Below are 18,900 nucleotides of genomic sequence, written 5' to 3'. Positions count from 1 at the left end.
ATTAATTGTTCAATTCCAGTTCCACATAGACCATAACCATGTCTTTTGCCATACAGACCGAGAAGGTTTGGGCCCCAGGTGAAGTGAGGGGGAAATACCATGTAAGATCTTGCGCAACAGGGTCCAGGGCCGGATTTCTTGATCTTTCTCTATGCTCACACCCTGCATATGGTTGCAGACACTTAACCGGGTTTGCTAGTTTCAAGAGCGCTGTGTTGCCGCTTCCGGAAAAGGTAGCATTTGGGGTGGTGGTGGTCAACGACTGGAGGTCGCAGGGGAGAGGACTGGGGAAGAGAGGAGAAACGAAAAAGCCAAAAGATTCTGAAAGATAACCTTTCACTTAGGTTCCCGCCCCTTCCTTTGCCCCGAGCCTGAAATGCACCCGGCCACCGAATCCTCCACTTCTCAGAGCGATAAGCACTGATTAAAGCTGAAGGCGGACCCCCGTCTCATAGACATTTCCTCATTTCTGGTCTTTTTCAAATTGCTTTCCTCCCAGCCCCAGCCCGAAGGGACCCCGCGGCTCAGGGCCAGCTTCCCCGGCCACACTGGGCTGTTGACACGCAGGCGCCGGAATCGAAGCCACGCTGGGTCTTCCCAGCCCGGTCGCCGGCCCATGGAGAGCCGGCGCCGCCGAGCGCTTCCCCTTGTGCGGGGCTTCCCACAATGCACCGCGCCGGCAGTGGCGGCGACCGCGGCGGCGCTCTAGCCGCGGCATGTCTGCGTCTCTACTGCTCTGGGAGGAGGAAGAGAAGGAGGAAGAGGAGGAGGAGGAGGGGGAGGAAGAGGAGAAAGGCGCAGGGGTGGGAGCTGTTGCCGAAGCTGCCACAGCAAAAGTTCTCCCCCCTCCCCCCTTCCCCTCCTCTTAAGGCCCCTAGAAAGGTTGAAGCTGCCGCCGCCTGCAGTCGGTGACCGCGCGACTCGGCACCCGCCCGCGGTAAAGCGCTCGGCCTGGCAGGCCCGGGCCCGGGGGAGGGAGGGGGAGGGGGCGGCGGGCGGGGGGAGCGCGCGGCGGTAACGGCCTGACCCGGGGGGAGCGGGCCGTGGCGAGGCCGAGGGTGGCCAGGGGACCGGCCGAGGCCGAGGGAAACGCAGGAGCTGGCTGGGGGACGGGAGGAAGCAGGGCGCGGATGGTGGGTTGGGGGTTGAGAAAGGATAATGACGGGGGTGGCTGAAGCGAGAAGGCGGCTTCCGAGGCCTGAGGGGGGTGTCAGAGGTAGGGAAGGAGGTGGGATGGTTGCACAGGGTGGCCAGGGTGCTGGGTGTGGATGTGAAAAGCTTAGGAAGACACCAGGTCTCTGATCACCGTGCCTGGTGCAGTGCTTTATGCACCGCAGGCCTCAGTCACTGTTGCTGCCTGAATGTGTTCTTTGGGAGAAGGGAAGGGCAGGGGTTGGAGAAAAGAGAATCCTTGCAGGAAACGTAGTGGGAGCGTGCACTAGGAAAGAGGCCGGAGGGAAAGATGCCGGGTAGGTGGAGGAATGCAGGGGGTGGCTGTGGAGGAGTCTTGAGGATTCTGGGGGGGTGTTCATTGTGCAGATACATTAGGTATTTCGTTGTGGAAAGAACTGAAGCGTTTCTAAGGAAAGAAAAGAAGGGATATAAGGAGTTTCCCTGAATAGAAAGGGTAGGTTTGAAGCAGGAGGGAGTGCTAAATACTGGAGAATATGAAGAGAATGCATGATAGAATAGACAGATGTAGCAGAATTAATAAGTGTTGGCCCAAGGACTAAAGAGTTATTCCAGATGGGCCAGGATGGCCTAGTTCCGAACCTGTTTGGGCTCTTCTGTAGATGACATTCGGTAAGTGCGGGTACCGGCAGTGGTTGGGGTCACTGATAATTAGACCTTAGGCTGTCGTTTGGTCTGAGACATTTTAGACCTGCACGAGTGAATATGAGAATCTCTAAAGCAGACCTTAAGAAAATGCCTGGCCTACAGGGATTCTCTAGGCCATGGAGTTTAGATTTTAGCAATTTTGAAATATTATCACTTACCAGAGGCTGGGTGAACTCTATGCTGGCAGATGCTGGAATGGAAATTACTTGACTTGGCGGTTTTCTTCACTGCCCAGCTTATCTGGTCCAAGAGAACTGTTGCCATATTATGCAGCTTGGGTTGCAGTACACAGGGTTATAATTAATGGTGGGGAGAATCCATGCTTGGTGGCCGTTCTTTGGAGACTCGATTTGTAGCTCAGGTTAGTCTGACTGGATTGGTTCCATAACCCTGGGGCTGGTGGGAGATCTTTTGCCATTCGCTATTCCTGAATGGATACTCTCGCTGAGGCATGGTGGTATTGAAGAATATACATCAGCCTACAAAGTGTGGGCCTGCAGAATGGAGGATTAGGATATCTGTTTTGGTCTTAAGTTGCAAGGAGGTCAGGACTGGTTGTTTTGAGGTCTAGGAGAACCTGAAGAGACTGGATGATTCTAGAGCCAGGTTGGAGGGAGTACTAGCATTTCCCTATCAGGAAATGTACCCAGGCTGTTGGATTTGCTGAGCTCACACCAGACTGGATTTTGAAGAGGGAGCTCTGGGCTAGAACCATACCCTTAAACTGTATCTGAAAATTAGTCACCTTTTATATTATTAAGAAAGACTATATACACATTACGTTGTTATGTTAATTAATTAAACTGAAGAGAGGGTAGTATGAAAAACCCTTTTATGGATATAGAGGGTGGAGGGATTAAAGGCGAAGACAGAAATTTGGGGGAGGGATGGGAAAATTCAATCATTCATTCTTTCAGCAAATAACTCTAAAGGAGAATAATTTAGCATTTGAGTAGATAGGGGCTTTTATTAAAATTTTTCTTATAGAAATAATCCAGGATTATTTTTAAAAGATTTGGAAAACTTTCCATGTCAGTACATTTGGAGTTATTCGTTCTTTTTAAGGGCTTCAATATATTACATAGTAGCATGTACCCATTTTTATTGTCATCATAGTATGAAGAGGTCTGTTTTCCTCCCCCTCTTTGGCACTGTATATTATCAGTTCTTTTAATTTTTGTAAGTTTAATGGATTTAAATAAAGTATATCATTATTTTTCTCTCCTTTAAATTATATGAAATGATACATGTACATAATTTAAAAAATTGTCCTGAGGGAGCTTATAATGAAAAGCAATAACCCCTGTCTCACCTGTCCATTGCAGTCCCACTTTCCAGAGACTACTTTTAATCATTAATTTTTATAATTCTTATCATGCTTTTCTCTAGGTCTCCAAGTAATATGCATGTACTCTTATTTCTTGATTGATCAAAATGATGTTAAAAGAGGAGTCAAGAGACTTCTTACTATGAGTGGAAAGGATTTGTGTCACTGTCATTATACCTTTTCTCCTATTCAAACTTTGATAGTTACTATTTTAGCTTTTTAATTTGATGTCTTTATATCTTTAATATTCTTAAAGAAAAACATTTAAAATTAGACTGGAAAAACTGGGTGATATGATTAAGGGAAGTTTGATGGATGGACCTTTAGGAAAGACTAGGTTGTAGGAAATAGCATCTTTGCAGCGTAAGTGTTGCTGGTTAGAGATGAGGAGAAGTTGCTTGGCAGTGATAGTTGTTCATCTTGGAAGTAGTTACCAGGTCAACTGTGCAGAATTCTTTGACAGTCTTCAGGAGAGTTTCAGTGTGGGGAGTCTGGGAATGGATTAAAATGATCCTTGATTGTTCTTTCCAGGCTTCTGTGGCAATTCTTATGTTAAGGAAGGAATGGATTGGTATGAATATGTGTTTCTTCTTTGGGGAGGAGAGAGGGAGGGATGGGGAAATTTGATAAGAGGGAGAGAAGGATGAGGGACAGGGTATGATGGAGATGGTGATAATTTTGTGGGAGGCTGAAGAAAAGGTAAAGAATTCTGAGGACATTTGGATATGGTTGACTGTGAAGGAGATTTTTACAGTGGTGAGACAGATTTGTGGCAGTCTTTAAGGAAATTAGCATATTTAAGTCACTAATAAGTTGGGAATATGGTGGAAAAGAGCATGCTGCTCATGTATTATGATAGATCCATAAAATATTGGTTTTTGAAATTTGGTATGAGGTACAACGTCCCTGAGTCAGGGTGACAGATATTGGGAGTATAGAAAGAAAGATGTTGCTCCTCTTTTCAAGAGTCTTGTTTAAGTAACCCCACCTCTTGAGAATCTTCCTTACTTTGAATAAGAACAGCATTCACATGTTGATTATACAGTGCTAAATCTTATATTAGTTTATGAGAATTATTTCTCTTTGTTTTACAAAGGTAGCTAGATTGTAACCTGCTCTAGAGCTGAGACTTTCCTTAATCTCTGGGGAAACTCACAACAGCTTGTTTTTTTCCCCAATTAATTAATTAATTAATTTTTGGCTGTGTTGGGTCTTTGTTGCTGCGTGTGGGCTTTCTGTAGTTGTGGCGAGCGGGGGGCTACTCTTCCTTGTGGTGCTCAGCCTCTCTCATTGTGATGGCTCCTCTTGTTGCGGAGCGTGGGCTCTAGGCTCATGGGCTTCAGTAGTTGTGGCACATGGGCTCAGTAGTTGTGGTGCATGGGCTTAGTTGCTCCGTGGCATGTGGGATCTTCCTGGACCAGAGATCGAACCCGTGTCCCCTGCATTGTCAGGCGGATTCTTAACCACTGCGCCACCGGGGAAGTCCCAGCTTGATTCTTAAGTGCTTAGTAAGTACTTGTTGAATGCTTGATAGAAAGTAGTGTTCACCATTACTGATGGTGGTGGGACTGTGTGAAATTGCTGAGCACTATGGAGGTATTGCAGACAAAATTGTGTGTGTGTGTGTGTGTGTGTGCGTGTGTGTGTGTGTGTGTGTGTGTGTGTGTGTGTGTGTGTGTATGTATGTGAGATAGTGAAGGACAAAGGGATATCTGACTGGGGAAGGCCTTTAGATATAAGGGAAGGCAGAATGGATTAGAATGGAACTGGAACTATCCTGCAGAAACACCTAATGGGTGGGACCAAAGGTTCTCTTCTAATCTGAGGCTAGTTTAATCTGAGTAAATCTGGTCTGGAGCTGGGGGCTGGTTTAATTTGGATTTTCTTACCTTAGGCCTAAATGACTGTTTAGAGATCTTTAGCTGTTTTAAGAATCTGTCTGATTTAATTTGTTTTTAGAATAATAAAGTGTTAGATGAAGTTTCTTCCCTCAAGGAACTTATGGTATTTTTATTCTTTTAGGGAAGACATTTGTGAAGTAATTCTATAACAGTGTAAGATTTCAGAAATTTGATTTTTTTCTTTTTTCCCACAGTTCCCTGGCTCTCCCACAGTCTGCGTTTTCCCCATAATTCTCCATTCTTTCCTAAAATTCCCTGTCCCTTCCACTATTCTTTTTCCTCCCAGAATCTGCATCTCTTACAATTCCGCATGTATCCCAAAATTCCCTTTCTTGCCACTCTATCACAATTACCCCTTCTTTCACAAAATTACCCATTCTTTCTCCAAATTCCCTATTATATTCCAGTTCTTTCCCTCCCACAATTGTTTCTCTCCCACATTCCTCCCATCTCTCCCACAATCCTCCATTCTCTCCCACAATCCTCAGTTCTTTCAGAAAATTGATTTTTTAAAACAAGTATCAAAAGTATACAGTACCTCCAAATGAGGATTTTTGTCTTTTGGTAGTCACTTTCAGTACTAGTGTTAAAAACATTTTTCGAACACCTTTTCTGATTTATCGTCTAGCATATTATATACAGTTTACTTATATATTGAGTTCCTATTGTGTGCTCTTGAGGGGAGGGAGTCTATAAAGGTGAGTAAAACGTGGTCCCTATTCTCTAGGAGTTCATAATCCCTCTAGGATGGCACAGTTACAAGTAATGCAAGGCATAGTGTTATTCTGAATGGTCTCATTGGTGACAAATCTTTTTAGTTTGAAAGATTTGATTTTTAGAAATGTTGAAGATCTGTCAGTATCAAGTAACATGAATAAAGAATAGTTTTGGTTTAAATTTAGTTAGTCACAGAAATGGGGACGATTTTTATTTATTTATTTATTTATTTATTTTTGGCTGCATTGGGTCTTCGTTGCTGCGTGCAGGCTTTCTCTAGTTGTGGCGAGCGGGGGCTGCTCTTCGTCGCGGTGCACAGGCTTCTCACTGCAGTGGCTTCTCTTATTGCAGAGTACGGGCTCTAGGTGCGCGGGCTTCAGTAGTTGTGGCTCACAGGCTCTAGAGTGCAGGCTCAGTAGTTGTGGCACACAGGCTCTAGAGCGCAGGCTCAGTAGTTGTGGCACGCGGGCTTAGTTGCTCCGCGGCATGTGGGATCTTCCCGGACCAGGGCTTGAACCCATGTCCTCTGCATTGGCAGGCGGATTCTCAACCACTGTGCCACCAGGGAAGCCCAGGATTATTTTCTTGATTGACTTATTAACTAACTTTGGAAAGTACTCCCAAAGAGGAATTTGGAAATATTTTGAACAGTGGCAATAGCTTCACATGTAGTTAGTTAGGTACTAGATGAATTTTGGTTAAATGCATCAGATGGTTGGATAGATGGAGTGAATAAATAAGTGGTAGCCTCCCAAGGTAACTATTTTAAAGAGGACCACACTGATTTTAATATGTAAATAAATTCTGGCTCTGTTAACACTTCATTACTGTGAACAAGGTAGTTTATGATTAAGTTCCCACATGAGTTTTACAGACGGTAAGTGCTATAGGAGTTCAGAGAATGGAGAAATGAGTATTGGCTAAGGTTTGGGGAAAGGATTTAAGTGTACCGTACTTTAGCTGGATATTTGAAAGGATTTCTTAGGGATCTCAGGAGAGGAACTAAATTGCTCCAAATTTCTCTTGCAGCCCTAGAATGAACCTAGAGTCTGGATCTATTTTTGTCTGAAGGCTTTCTGCCTATTTCATTTTAGCTACTCCTACTGGTTGGTTCCTTTTCAAATTCACCTTTGCTGGGTAGATTTTGAGCCCCCTGAAACAACTGGTGGCGGGGAGCAGCTCTATTTCCATCTATGTCTAGTATAACTTGTGGTTTTTCCTTTTTTGAGCCTGTACCCCACAAATGACAAATGACTATTTCATTTTAGCTACTCCTACTGGTTGGTTCCTTTTCAAATTCACCTTTGCTGGGTAGATTTTGAGCCCCCTGAAACAACTGGTGGCAGGGAGCAGCTCTATTTCCATCTATGTCTAGTATAACTTGTAGTTTTTCCTTTTTTGAGCCTGTACCCCACAAATGACTTGGTCTCTGTGAGTGAAGAGTATGAGTCAACTCGGCTCTGTTTCCTGCATGCTTTTCTCAAAGTTGCTTTCTGAATTACAGGATAGAATAGACAAGAGAATTGAGGACATGTGTCCAGTAGACACATGCTTGTTGAATAAATAAATGAATGAATGAGAAAGTGTCTGAGGTAATTTATCTAAATTATCTGTATGTTTTGTTTGTTTCAGTTTATTTATTCATAACCTGCCTTTTTCTACAAAGGGTTTAATGGGGCTGACAAAAAATATGTATACCATAAATGAATTGAAATAACTGAAGTCTAGTTGAAGAGAAAATGAAAGAAATATCTGTTTAAAGAGTATAAGACCTATCATTATGGATGTTAGAGAACTAAGAATAAAGTGGAAGATAAGCATTGGAGAAGGAAAGGTGTTATTTGATGGAAAGTATGATTCTGAAAGAAGAAAAAGGTTATTGATATATGACAGGTTATGGTTAGAGGAAAGCAAGGGAAGATTGAAGGTAGAGGATTATTGGAAATGGCTAATTTTGGGAGAAGATGGTAAGACTGTTTGAAGGATGAGAGTTTCAGAAGTTTGGAATGTAGTGGAAATTATTTATGATTTTGATTTATAACTGAGGTTTCAGAAAATAATAGGATGAGTTTTTTTAGTCAACAGGTAATGCACATTTGTTATATGCACAAGCACTGTTAGATGCAATCAGAGATACATCCTTTGGGATTTATATTCTAATAGAGGGGCTGGACTTGAGCACAAATAACTACACTATGATCACAAATGTATTATGAGAAAAATAATGTTACTTAAGTTAAAAGGTGGGAAAAAACATTTGATTAGGGGAAACCTGGGACTGCATTTAGTAGCATGGAAGTGGCATTTTAGCTAGTCTTCGAAGGGATGGACAGGATTCTGACTGGCAGAAATTATTAGAAAGCATTCCAACCCAAGGGATTAGCAAAAGCAAAAGCATGGAGGCGAGAAGCCAAGGAGATGTGAGGAATAGTGAGTTGGTTTTAATTTTTTTTTTTTTTTGGTTTTAATTTTTTTACTATGATCCACAGTAAGGAAAACATGTCATATCTTGACCTAACGTAGGCATGTATGAATGTTTGTGTATATGTATAAAACAAAAGGTTTCAATAACAATAACTGTCCTTACCATGTTGGATGCACTCTATGTTTTCTATTATTCTGTTTGGCTAAAAAGAAAAAAAGAAAAGATGGCTGTCACTCATTAAACTGATTTCACGATGAACTAAATAATTGATCATAACCTGTAGTTTGGAACACAGTTCATGAATAGGGCATACTTTGATATAAGATAGGAAGGCTCAGTTGGGGTTGGGTTGAAAATGGATGGCCTTGAAAGCTAAGCTGAGTAGTTTGTATTTGATGTGACATAGTGTTGTGCTTGGTAAGCAAACAAGCTGGGTTTTAGTTTTGTCCCTTCTATTTACCTCCACTATGATTATGGAGAGAATTACTTCCTTCCTGAGCCTCAGTTTTCTCATCAGGAAATTGATAATCATTATACCTTCTGGCAAGGGTTGCTGTGAGAATTAAAATATGTTAGTCTAGGATTTAAAGCACGCGTAGAGCTACTGAACTTTTTTTGAGTAGAGAATTGAATCAAGGACTGTATATTAGATACCTTAATCTGACGATAGCTATACCATACAGGATAGATTGCGGGCAGTGTGGTGGTAGAGTATTTGCAGGTGAGAAGCCCAGTTAGGAGGCTACAGGAGAAACTAAGAAGGGCTTGAATTAGTTTGATAGCAGGAGGATTAGAAATGAGGGGGTGAGATGTGACTGGACGGAGAGAGGAGGGGAAGATGCCTAGAAAATTAGAGTTGGGGAAAGAGTCAAAAGGCAGCAACTGAAATTGGGTTACATCTTTGGGTAGTTTGGTAGGGTAGATTAGAATAGATAGTTACAGTTTCTTGCATGTAGTGGGTCCTCAGTTGTTTGCTGAATGATTAAATATGTAGGGTGAGGAATGCATTGTGAGTGAAGACAGCGATAGATAGGTTTGAGAAGGAGGGTTTAGATTGGAGGTTGCTTTTGATGGTCTGCCAGGATTTATTAATTCAGGAAATATTTTTGTATACTTACTGTGTGCAAGGTTCTGTGGTAGGCAGTGTGAAGGATACACATTTATATATGACATAAACATGTTCCTATTCTTCAGGAGCTTATCCAGGGACAAAAATATGTACACATATGTCTATGACAGAAGTACTATGGCAGGTTCAACTTTGTGGACGAATTGGTACGTAGCTTAGAGCTTAAAGGATAAATAGGATTATAGTAGGCATGATGAGGGTTGGCATTCCAAGGGGAAGGAGTGATATGAGTGACAATGAGAAAAATCCTGGATATGCTGAGGGATTGGTGGTCTACATTAGCTGTAATTTAGGGTTCATGTTGATGAATGGAGGAGAAAATAAAGCTGTAAAGTAGACATCTAAAAATCCAGACCAAACTGGTTTTTAAAAATTTGTTGAGAAATAACTTATATAGAATGCTCTCCAAGGGGGGAAAGCGGAGCGGGTGGGGTGGTGGTGGTGGTGGTATGAATTGGGAGATTGGGATTGACATATATACACTAATATGTATAAAATAGATAACTAATAAGAACCTGCTGTATAAAAAAATAATAATAAAAGCTCAAAAAAAAAGAATGCTCAAATCTTAAGAGTACAGGTTAATTTTTTCTTTTAGGTTTACATTGATGTAATCACCACCCAGTTCAATACAAAGAACATTCCCAACATCCCAGAAGGTTTCCTCATGTGTCCCCTCCAAGATGATCTCTCCTTCAAACAAAAGTAACTACTGTTCTGACCTCTATCACACAGAGTAGTTTTGTACGTTTTTGAATTTCATATTAGTGGAATCATACTTCTGTGTCTGGTTTCCTGTGCTCACCATATGTCTGTGAAATTCACCCATGATATGTGCAGCAGTAGTTCATTCTTTTTCATTGCTCTGTGGGGTTCATTATGTGAATATACCACAGTGTATTTATCCATTCCATGATTGTTGGAAAATTGAGTAGTTTCTACTTTTTGGAAATATAAAGAGTTTTAACTTGACTCAGTATGTAGTGGAGAGCCACTGATGATTTCTGAGTGCGTTTAAGAATACTAATCTGGTGACCTGTTTTGTTTTTTTCTCTGTTTTTTGCAATGAGGAGAACCTAGTAACTAGAAGACTATGACAGAAGTGTGAAGTGTTGAGAATCTAAGTTGGGATAGTGGTAGTGGGAATAAAAGGAAAGGGATTGATGTGAGAAATAGTTCAAAGGAAGAATTGAAGGATTTGATGGCAAATGGGCTTTTGGGAAACAGTGAAGAAAAAGAGAAAAAGAAAAGTTAAGGGAAACTCCAGGACATTTAGTTTGGATGACTGTGAGAATGGTGGTGCCGTTAAAAGAAATTATTGGATCCATTAGCAGAACCATTTTGGTGGGGAAGAATGGCTACTTTGGTTTTAAGACACATTGCCCAGTATGGGAGGCACCAGTGGAAGTATCTAAGGAGAGTTATCTAGCTAGAGTTAAAAATATTGGCTTCGGCTGAGGAAAGAGTTCCAGTGGAGATTTGGGAATGTGTACATAGAGTCGGTAATTGAAGCTACTAATTCTGGGTTTGGTAGGGCGCTGATGGCCGTAAAATTATCTGGATTAATGATTGAGGTGTTAATTGAAGCAATAATTGAAGAATTTAGTGTAAAAGCAATAATTATATATTCTAATTTCTCAGGAATAAATTAGATTGTAGCAGAAGGCGATGGTTTAAAAATTATTTTGGGGAGCTCGGGGGGAAGATATCCATATGAGGATAGAAAATGTAGAAACAGGGTAAGGGATGAAACCCTGAGGGGGAGAGAATTGGAGATAGCTCCAGGACAGAACTTGGGAAAAATACCCACTCTTTGCGCTAAGAAAAGGACTAGAAATCACTGGAGAGAGAAGAAGCAACTACAGAGACCAGAGTAGAATCATGTGTTACAGTGATGTAAATCAAAGGAGGTGGTTCAAGTGTCATTGCCAAAGAGAGGATAAGAACTTGGGTGGTGGGTCATAGGATTTGGTCATGGAATTGTTTTTTGGTCTTCAAGAGAGCAATTTGGAGACCAGAGTGCATAGGGTTAAAGGGCTAAGTGGGTTGGGAGAATATGGAAGCATCGGCTATAGGAACTGTATTAAATTTATTTTAGGAAGGAGGAACAACTCTTTTTCCGAAACTGAAGGCAAGAAGTAACAGATGGATGAAAAGATACAGCATTTTAGAAGCTATAAAGAAGATTTGATTACAGGTGGAGAAGTTGTGATCTGAGGGAATTTTATGGAAGAGATCGAGTATTTGATGAGATTAAGATATGATATGAAACTGATTTGGATTAGTCAATGAGATGGAGAGTTGTATTTAGAATAAGTCAGTTGTAGAAGATTTCATAGGTTTCTGGTGGCGCTTAACACCTACTGTGTAGGTGGCGAAAAAACAGATGGTGAAGGTTGTCTCTCTTTGGGGAGATGCATGGTGAATGTAAATGGGACGTCATGATATTCTGGAGAGGGCAGTATTAAAATGGCTGATGGACAGATTTAAACTGTGTAGGGAGATAAATGAAGCCAGAAGGAGGTGAAGAGCAGGTGTAGACCTAGAAAATAAAGTAGTTGTGGTTAAAAAAAAAAAAAGATCTCTGAAGTTACAATCCTAGTGGTACAGCACTTCCAATTGATGATCTGTTTTCAGTATATATGTGTGGGTTGCTGAAGTGCAGATGAAGGTTTTAGGAGTTTAGGAAGGTCAACGTGCAGTTCTTCAGCACCTCAGTCACTGAGGATAATGGCTGAATATGGGACAAAGTAGAATTGAAGTCTTTGGGGAAAGAAGGTGGGAAGGATTCTGGAACCTGGTAGGTGTTGCAGATGGAATGGTTTGAGTAATGTGAACTGCAAAGAGATTTTTTAGTGATAGAAGAGCAGCGGGAGTGGCCTTGTGGAACAAGAAGAAGCAGTTGGTGCTTTTATCAAGCTGAAGGAGTAGGAGAATGGATAGCTAAGTCCTGAGAAGCAGATTGTTCAGGAAAAGCCAAGCTTGAGATAAAATGAGGAGGTATCCAGACAAGAGATGATAGTGATCTGAATTGTTGTGGCATGGTGATGGAGATAAAAAGATGGATTTGTTACATTCACCAGTTCTTTAAATTTTTTATAAATAAATTATACTTGCAAAATCATTTCCATTCATGTGTAGTATACCGAGATAAATTCAACTGAGAGATATTCGTGGATTAGAAATGAGACAGTGAAAGAAAAAAAATGGTGAGGTGGAGGTGTACTAATACGAAAGGCAAAAGACACGGGGTAGTTTGTTGACATAGAACATGGATAAGCTGATAGGAGCTAGTAAATGGATAGAAATGAATGAGGAGGTTGGAGTTGCCCTGAATAGGAATAAGAGTAAGCCGAAGAGGACAGTGAGTAGCTTGTAACAGAGAAAATATGGAGAAAACATAATGCTACTTAGGAAACAATGCCAGGACCCTATTCCATCTCTGTGCATGTAAGGACAATCCTTGCTATCCTTGATGTTATTATAAAGGTGATAGTATGTCATGCATAACTTTTTAAAAAAATAACATGAATGATAGAAACATTGGGATCTTTGATCTCTACTTGAGTGCCTCAAAAGCACATCAAACTTTGTTTGCAAAAATTGTGTGGTGATAATTTGTATATGTAAAGAGGTTCAGGTAAAAAGTGGAAAGAATGGGGTGGATGGTAAAAGGAGGTGTCCTAAGGGATCTAAAATGGCTTCTATAGTTTTTTTCTTTTTTTTTTTTTTTGGCTATGACTTTTATCTCATATATTTCTTAGTGTTCTTAGGAGGGTGGCCTGCTCTGGTTTTTCATTTCATTTATTATCTGTATAGCTATGCGGTTCTAAATATTCTTTCTTATTTCTAGTTATTTATTATTTATTGAACATTTCTAAAGGAGCTGTCATGCCAATTCCAAAACCAAAATATGGCTAAAACTTAAACATTGCTTCTTTTTTTATTTTGTTTTATTTTATTCTTTTTAATTAATTTATTTATTTTTGGCTGTGTTGGGTCTTTGGGTCTAACTGCTTTTAGAGATTCTCCATTAGTGCCTCGCTGTGGTCCCAGCAACTGGCATTTTAAATCATTAAGGGAAAAATACTGTATGCTTCAAATCCTTAGTATTTGCATTATATTCTTCACATGATAAATGAACTCTTTCGACCTCTGAGCAAATAATACTTTATGACCCTCCCTGTTCAGATCAGGGTTTTTGATGTTCTTTCACGTTTCTGAGAGAGAGCTTATTTAGTGGCAGTGAGAAAAATACGACAAAGCACAAAATATATAGTATTGGTTTTCCATCCTATTGCAGCTTTGCTTCAGAATTAGTTCCAAAATCTAGCCCTGGGTCATTCATCTTTTTTTTTCTCTTCTTTTATTTCTACATTTAGTCAATCACCAAATTTAATAATGAAGGACCTATGGAGACCACCCAGAGCTTTGAAGGCCTGAGACAGCCCAGGGATGTCGCTTTATTCAGTTCACAACTTTGCTGTAATCTGCCAGTAGTCTAGAATTGTTTCTGGGACCTGCCTTAGACATAGCTAGGCCTTGGTGAGTGGGAGATATTCTGAATATTTGAGTGGATTGTGTGGGTTAGACTAATGATGGATATCTTAAGGAAAGTGTGAGGAATGATTATTGTGGAAGTGGAGACAGTATGTTTTAAAATGATACATTAATTTAACATAGATAAATGACTTCACAAGACGGGGGATGGATGCCTGAAAATCTTGGTTGGTGTGAAGGAGTTTACCTTGTAAATTTGAGAGGAGCCAATATATAAGGGATTAGAATGAAATACACACTTGATGTTTTGCAGGGTCCCCTATATACTTGTCAACACATACATATACACCTGCATGTGTAGATACATATAATGGTAGAGATAATGTGTTAATCTGATTAGGTTCTGTAATTAGAGTCTTTGGGGAAATGTATGGTAGTCTTGTTACGAGTGATTCAAATGAATTGGTAGAGAATATTTGGAAAGATCATTAAGTTATTGGGGTATGTTTAGGAAATAGATTTTTCAGTGACTTTGGTGCCTCTGGAATAGGTTCACAAAATTTGAGGGCAATTTGGAGCAAATTTGTGTGTTAAGTTGGAGAGTGTTAGCTTTGAGGGAATGTAGGAACAAACAAAAAATGCAGTATTTGAGAAAGTTATTTATGAATTGATTTGGTAGATGCTGGTAAAATGATAGAAGTTACTTGTGGAGAGGTTTTGTATAAAGTGGGAGGTGTAATGGAAGGGATTTACGAGAAAGCTTGTTACTATTAGAAAAGTAAATTTCAAAGGGGTAAAATTGGTAAGACGGTTTAGGGAAGATTATTCTTTTGGGAAAATGTGGCTCATAGGTTGAAAACAGGAAGGCAAGAGAAAACTAAAATGAGTAAACTAAGGTGTAGAAAAGTAAGAGGAAGAGGAAGGATTAAAGAAGAGGTTACTGAAAGAGATTTCTTATTGTAAGGAGTGTTCTGTTGGATACTACTTTTGATAGTGGTTCGGTAAGGAAAGGGCCTTACATGTCCCACGGTACGTAGGGAGGAATTTTACCAAGGATAATTAAGTGTAATAGTTTTATTTCCTGAGAAACCCGGCAAGTAGGGAGCCCTCCGGTTGGGAGCCCAGGCCCTCCCGGGCGGGATTTTGCCGGCGCTCGGCTCGGCGGCGGGCGGAGCTGAGTGGGTGGTGGGCCCAGAGCAGCCGCAGCTGCCTGCGAGCGCGGCCGAGCAGAGCCAAGCCGGGCGGGGTCGGTCCGGTGGGCCGCGGGCCTCGGGAATCCGTGCACCCACGGGCCCTCGGAGGGCGCTCCAGCAAGTGAGCAGGCCCCGCGCGGCGCGATGGGGGCCGGGAGGAGGGGCTTCCATGAGCGCCCGAGCAAACCTCCGCACGCGGCTCGCACGGCTTCCTTTTGTTGTGTGTACGTGTGTGTGTGCGCGCGCGTGCGTGCGTGAGTGCGCCTGTGTGCAGGGAGGCGGCGGAGGAGCGCCGAGAAGCTGGGGTTTTTCCTGCCGGGGTGGCTGGCGCGCCCGGGCCACGGCGGGCGGTGGGGCCTTCCAGACACCCGTCTTCCGGGTCGGGGCCCGCGGCGCGGTCGGGGCCGCTTCCCCCAGCGAGATGGCAAACTTTGTGAGTGGCTTCTCGGCGGCTAACAAGTGTCTGCCTGACAGCAGGAGCCGACGGACGTTAATTGACACCCTCCTTTCCGACCTAACCCTGTTTTTTTCAAATCTTATATTGGACTGTATTGTGTTTACAGTTTTATGGTGTGCGAAAAGGTCAGACGGGTAACTTGGTGTACTAGACAGTTTTTTTACTTGGTATCAAGAGAAGAAAATGTACGCTTGTATCCGTATATTGGCGCTACTAAAACCTGCATGTTTAGTGGTAAGAACAGTCCTAAGGCCTTTCCAGAATTAGTCTGTAAGGGCAAACTTTGGCTCTCCAGACTTTGTGAAGCACTGATTACAGTGCCAGGAAAGAGCTACTTGTGTAGTAGACTAAAAACTAGATAGTTAGGAAATGCAAAAGTTAAAGCCCTTCCCAAGAGCTTGAATTAAAAACAGCTTTTTTTGTTATACATAATTATGATTTGTGTAGTTTGCATATAGAGTTTTACACAATTGGGCATGGCGTGATTAAAAACAGCGTTTCTTATTAATTTTATGAAGGGCAGTTGGTAAAGGCACCACACAGTTTTGAAATTTCAAGTATGTTAAATGTTGCTATAAATAAAATCCTATTCAGATTTTTAGATTTAAGAAATCTAAAAATATGTTTGCAGTTGTCCTTTGGGTGCAGAAGGAAGTCCTGGGTTTCTCGGTGCTTGTTTCTGGGCAGATTTTCAGTATTGTCAGCGTGAAATGGGTGTAGAACCTTAACCTGAGTGAATAATTTGCTTGAGATTACCAGTCTGTTTGCAGCTGGGAATAGACTCTGGGTCTCTTATTCCCAGTCTGGTGACCTATCCAAGAATAGACTAAGGAAACTGGGTATTTGTCTGTTTGGTGGAAAATATGGCTGAGTTGATTTTATAGTGAGTATTAGAAGAGTCAGAAAGTGAATGTGTGAACGTTTAATCTTTGTTGTAGCATTTAGATGTATGTAGTTTCTCCACACTGAATGTCTTTGGCCTTTATTTAAATACATAAAGGACTTGAGGATATTCCTCAGTGTTACTTCTCATGGCATTTTGTAGCACATTTACATTTGATTAAAACAGATAGATGCTTATTGTATTTAACTGTGGGGGGATGTGTTTTTCGTGTGGGTATTTTCAGTGTTTGAAGAATACACTGAAATACAAGTTAGTTGGTAACTTGAGAATGTTTAGCCTCCTCACAAAAGCTAGGGAGAGGAGGAATTATGTTAATTTCAGATTAAAAAACCTTTGGCCCTCTTTATTGAAGATGTTTACAGAGGTACAGATGGAATACCTGTGAATTTTCTCCTCTGCTTTATATACTGCTATTTTCATTATTATCACGACATTAGCTACAATTTGTTCATTCCTAGCCTTTCTTATGCCTTTCCTCCTATGTCACAAAAACATTTTCTCTTCTTCCTCCTTCCCGTCTCCAAAGAACTCTGGAAATTTTTAATCTAATACAGTGATTCTCCACGAGAGGTGGTTTTGGCAATGTCTGGAGACGTATTTGGTTGTCACGCTGGGGGGATTCTATTGGTATCTAGTGTGTAGATGCTAAACATCCTACAATGTGCATGGTAACCCCCACAACAAAGAATCATCCAGTGCAAAGAGTTAGTAGTGTTGATGTTGAGAAGCCCCGATTTAATTGTGGAGAATAATATTCTGCCTATGAAAGTTATTTGTAATGTAATTGGCATCTCTATATCACATCGGTTATAAATCTTTTCTCAGAGTTGTCATTAGAATGATCATGGGTAAAAGGTTAGGAAGTATATTTTAGAGCATCAGTACATAGGATTTTGGAGCTGGAAGATTAACAAGTATAACTCTTTCCTGGCGGTCCAGTGGTTAGGACTCCATGCTTTCACTGCCGGGGGAGCGGGTTCGATCCCTGGTTGGGGAACTAGTATCCGGCAAGCGGCGTGGCGTGGCCAAAACCAAAAACAACAACAACAACAAAACACAAGTATAACTCTTTCAGTATGTAGATAAGGAAACCAGAGTTTTAGGGAGATTGTGACTTACCCCGAGGTCCTACAGATAACGTGGAGTTCCGGTTTTGTTATTTCTATTATAATTCAATTTTAATTTACTTAATTAAAATTAATTTTAATTATTACTGAGGGAAATGGTATTTTATCATTTTTGCTTGATAAATTTAAATAATCAAGCTAAAATTTTAAAAATTGCATCATGGGAATCTCAGTATCCACTAAATTATTGTTGCTTTTTTCAGATTCGCACATTGTTGAATTCTTTAGCATGGTTTTGTAACCATTATAACCTTTTCAGCATCTGCTTTTGTAAAAAAAAGTTTGAAAAGTTAAAAAAGACCACATACAATTTAAAAACAAAACAATTGGAAGTTAATTATGATACCGTAGGCAACATGCAAATGCAAACCCAACTGGAATTGTTAAAATGTCTTAGGGTGTCTTGAACTTAAGACATCTGTTCTGTTTTGTGAAGATCACTATAATGGTCCGTTATTGTGCTGATTGTAAATCTATTCCATCAAGATCCTTTTGGTTAATTTTAGAAAAAGATATTGGAACTTTCAGGTGACATGTAATTGGGTGAAATATAAATTGGGTATTTAGATTTAAATTGGGTATTTCAAATTAAGTGCTGTATTGTTAGAAAGAACTATCAGTGGAGTTCTTTTTAAGTTTAAAATTTTTTTCTGTGGTGCTACTTTTTAAAAATGAGAAAAACAAGTAGGACAAAAGACTATATGAGCAAAGATTTCTTCAAAAATTGTTTTATATAAGAAATTTATTTTATAGAAAAAATTTAAAATGCGTATTAGCAAAAAGAGTAAAATTACTAACTGGAAGAAGCTGCTGTTAATATTTTGATATACAGCATGTTATATTTCTGTTAACCTTTTAATATGAAAAATTTAAAAAGGTGAAAAATACAATAGTATTATGAACCTCTATATACCAGTGACGTAGCCTCAACAGTTAGCAGTTAACGGACAGTCTTGTTTCATCTGTATCTCTGCCCTCTATTTCCCATCTCACATAATTAAAAAAACAGCAACAACTTTATTTTGAAATAATTATAGACACAAAGGAAGTTGCAAAAATAGTAGAGTCCTGTGTATACTTTACCCAGCTTCCCCCCAATAGTGGCATCTTCTAAAGCTCTAATAAGACATCAAAATTAGGAAATTGACATTAGTACACTACTGTTATCTGAATTGCCAAACTTAATCAGTTCTCACCATTTTTTAATCCTAATTCATTTGTGTGTTTATAGTTCTGTGTGATTTTCTCCTATGTATAAATTCATGTAACTACCACAACAGCGAAGATACAGAACTATTCCATCACCACAAAGCAAGTCCCTCTTGCTACCCTTTATATTTGCACCCTACCCCAAAATCCCTCCCTGTCCCCTGGTGACATA

General features: G+C 40.6%; 1 protein-coding gene across 4 annotated transcripts in view; it reads left to right on the top strand.

Moving 5' to 3' along the window:
* Window positions 1–746: 746 nt before the first annotated feature.
* Window positions 747–18,900, top strand: part of ZNF148 (zinc finger protein 148) — a 126,403-nt gene continuing 108,249 nt past the window's right edge. For 2 of the 4 annotated variants that reach the window (XM_060010818.1, XM_060010814.1), the window contains exon 1: window positions 747–937. The gene's annotated coding sequence lies outside the window, so the exon portion shown is untranslated. Of the gene's footprint in view, window positions 938–1,436; window positions 1,804–15,227; window positions 15,256–18,900 lie in introns of those variants that run through there. The other 2 variants (XM_060010817.1, XM_060010816.1) reach the window with 2 other exon arrangements.

This window comes from Delphinus delphis, chromosome 4 (assembly GCF_949987515.2).
Source record: "Delphinus delphis chromosome 4, mDelDel1.2, whole genome shotgun sequence".
NCBI classification, from domain to species: domain Eukaryota; kingdom Metazoa; phylum Chordata; class Mammalia; order Artiodactyla; family Delphinidae; genus Delphinus; species Delphinus delphis.
Note: the sequence above shows the minus strand (reverse complement) of the source record. Positions and strands in the feature narration are given on the sequence as shown.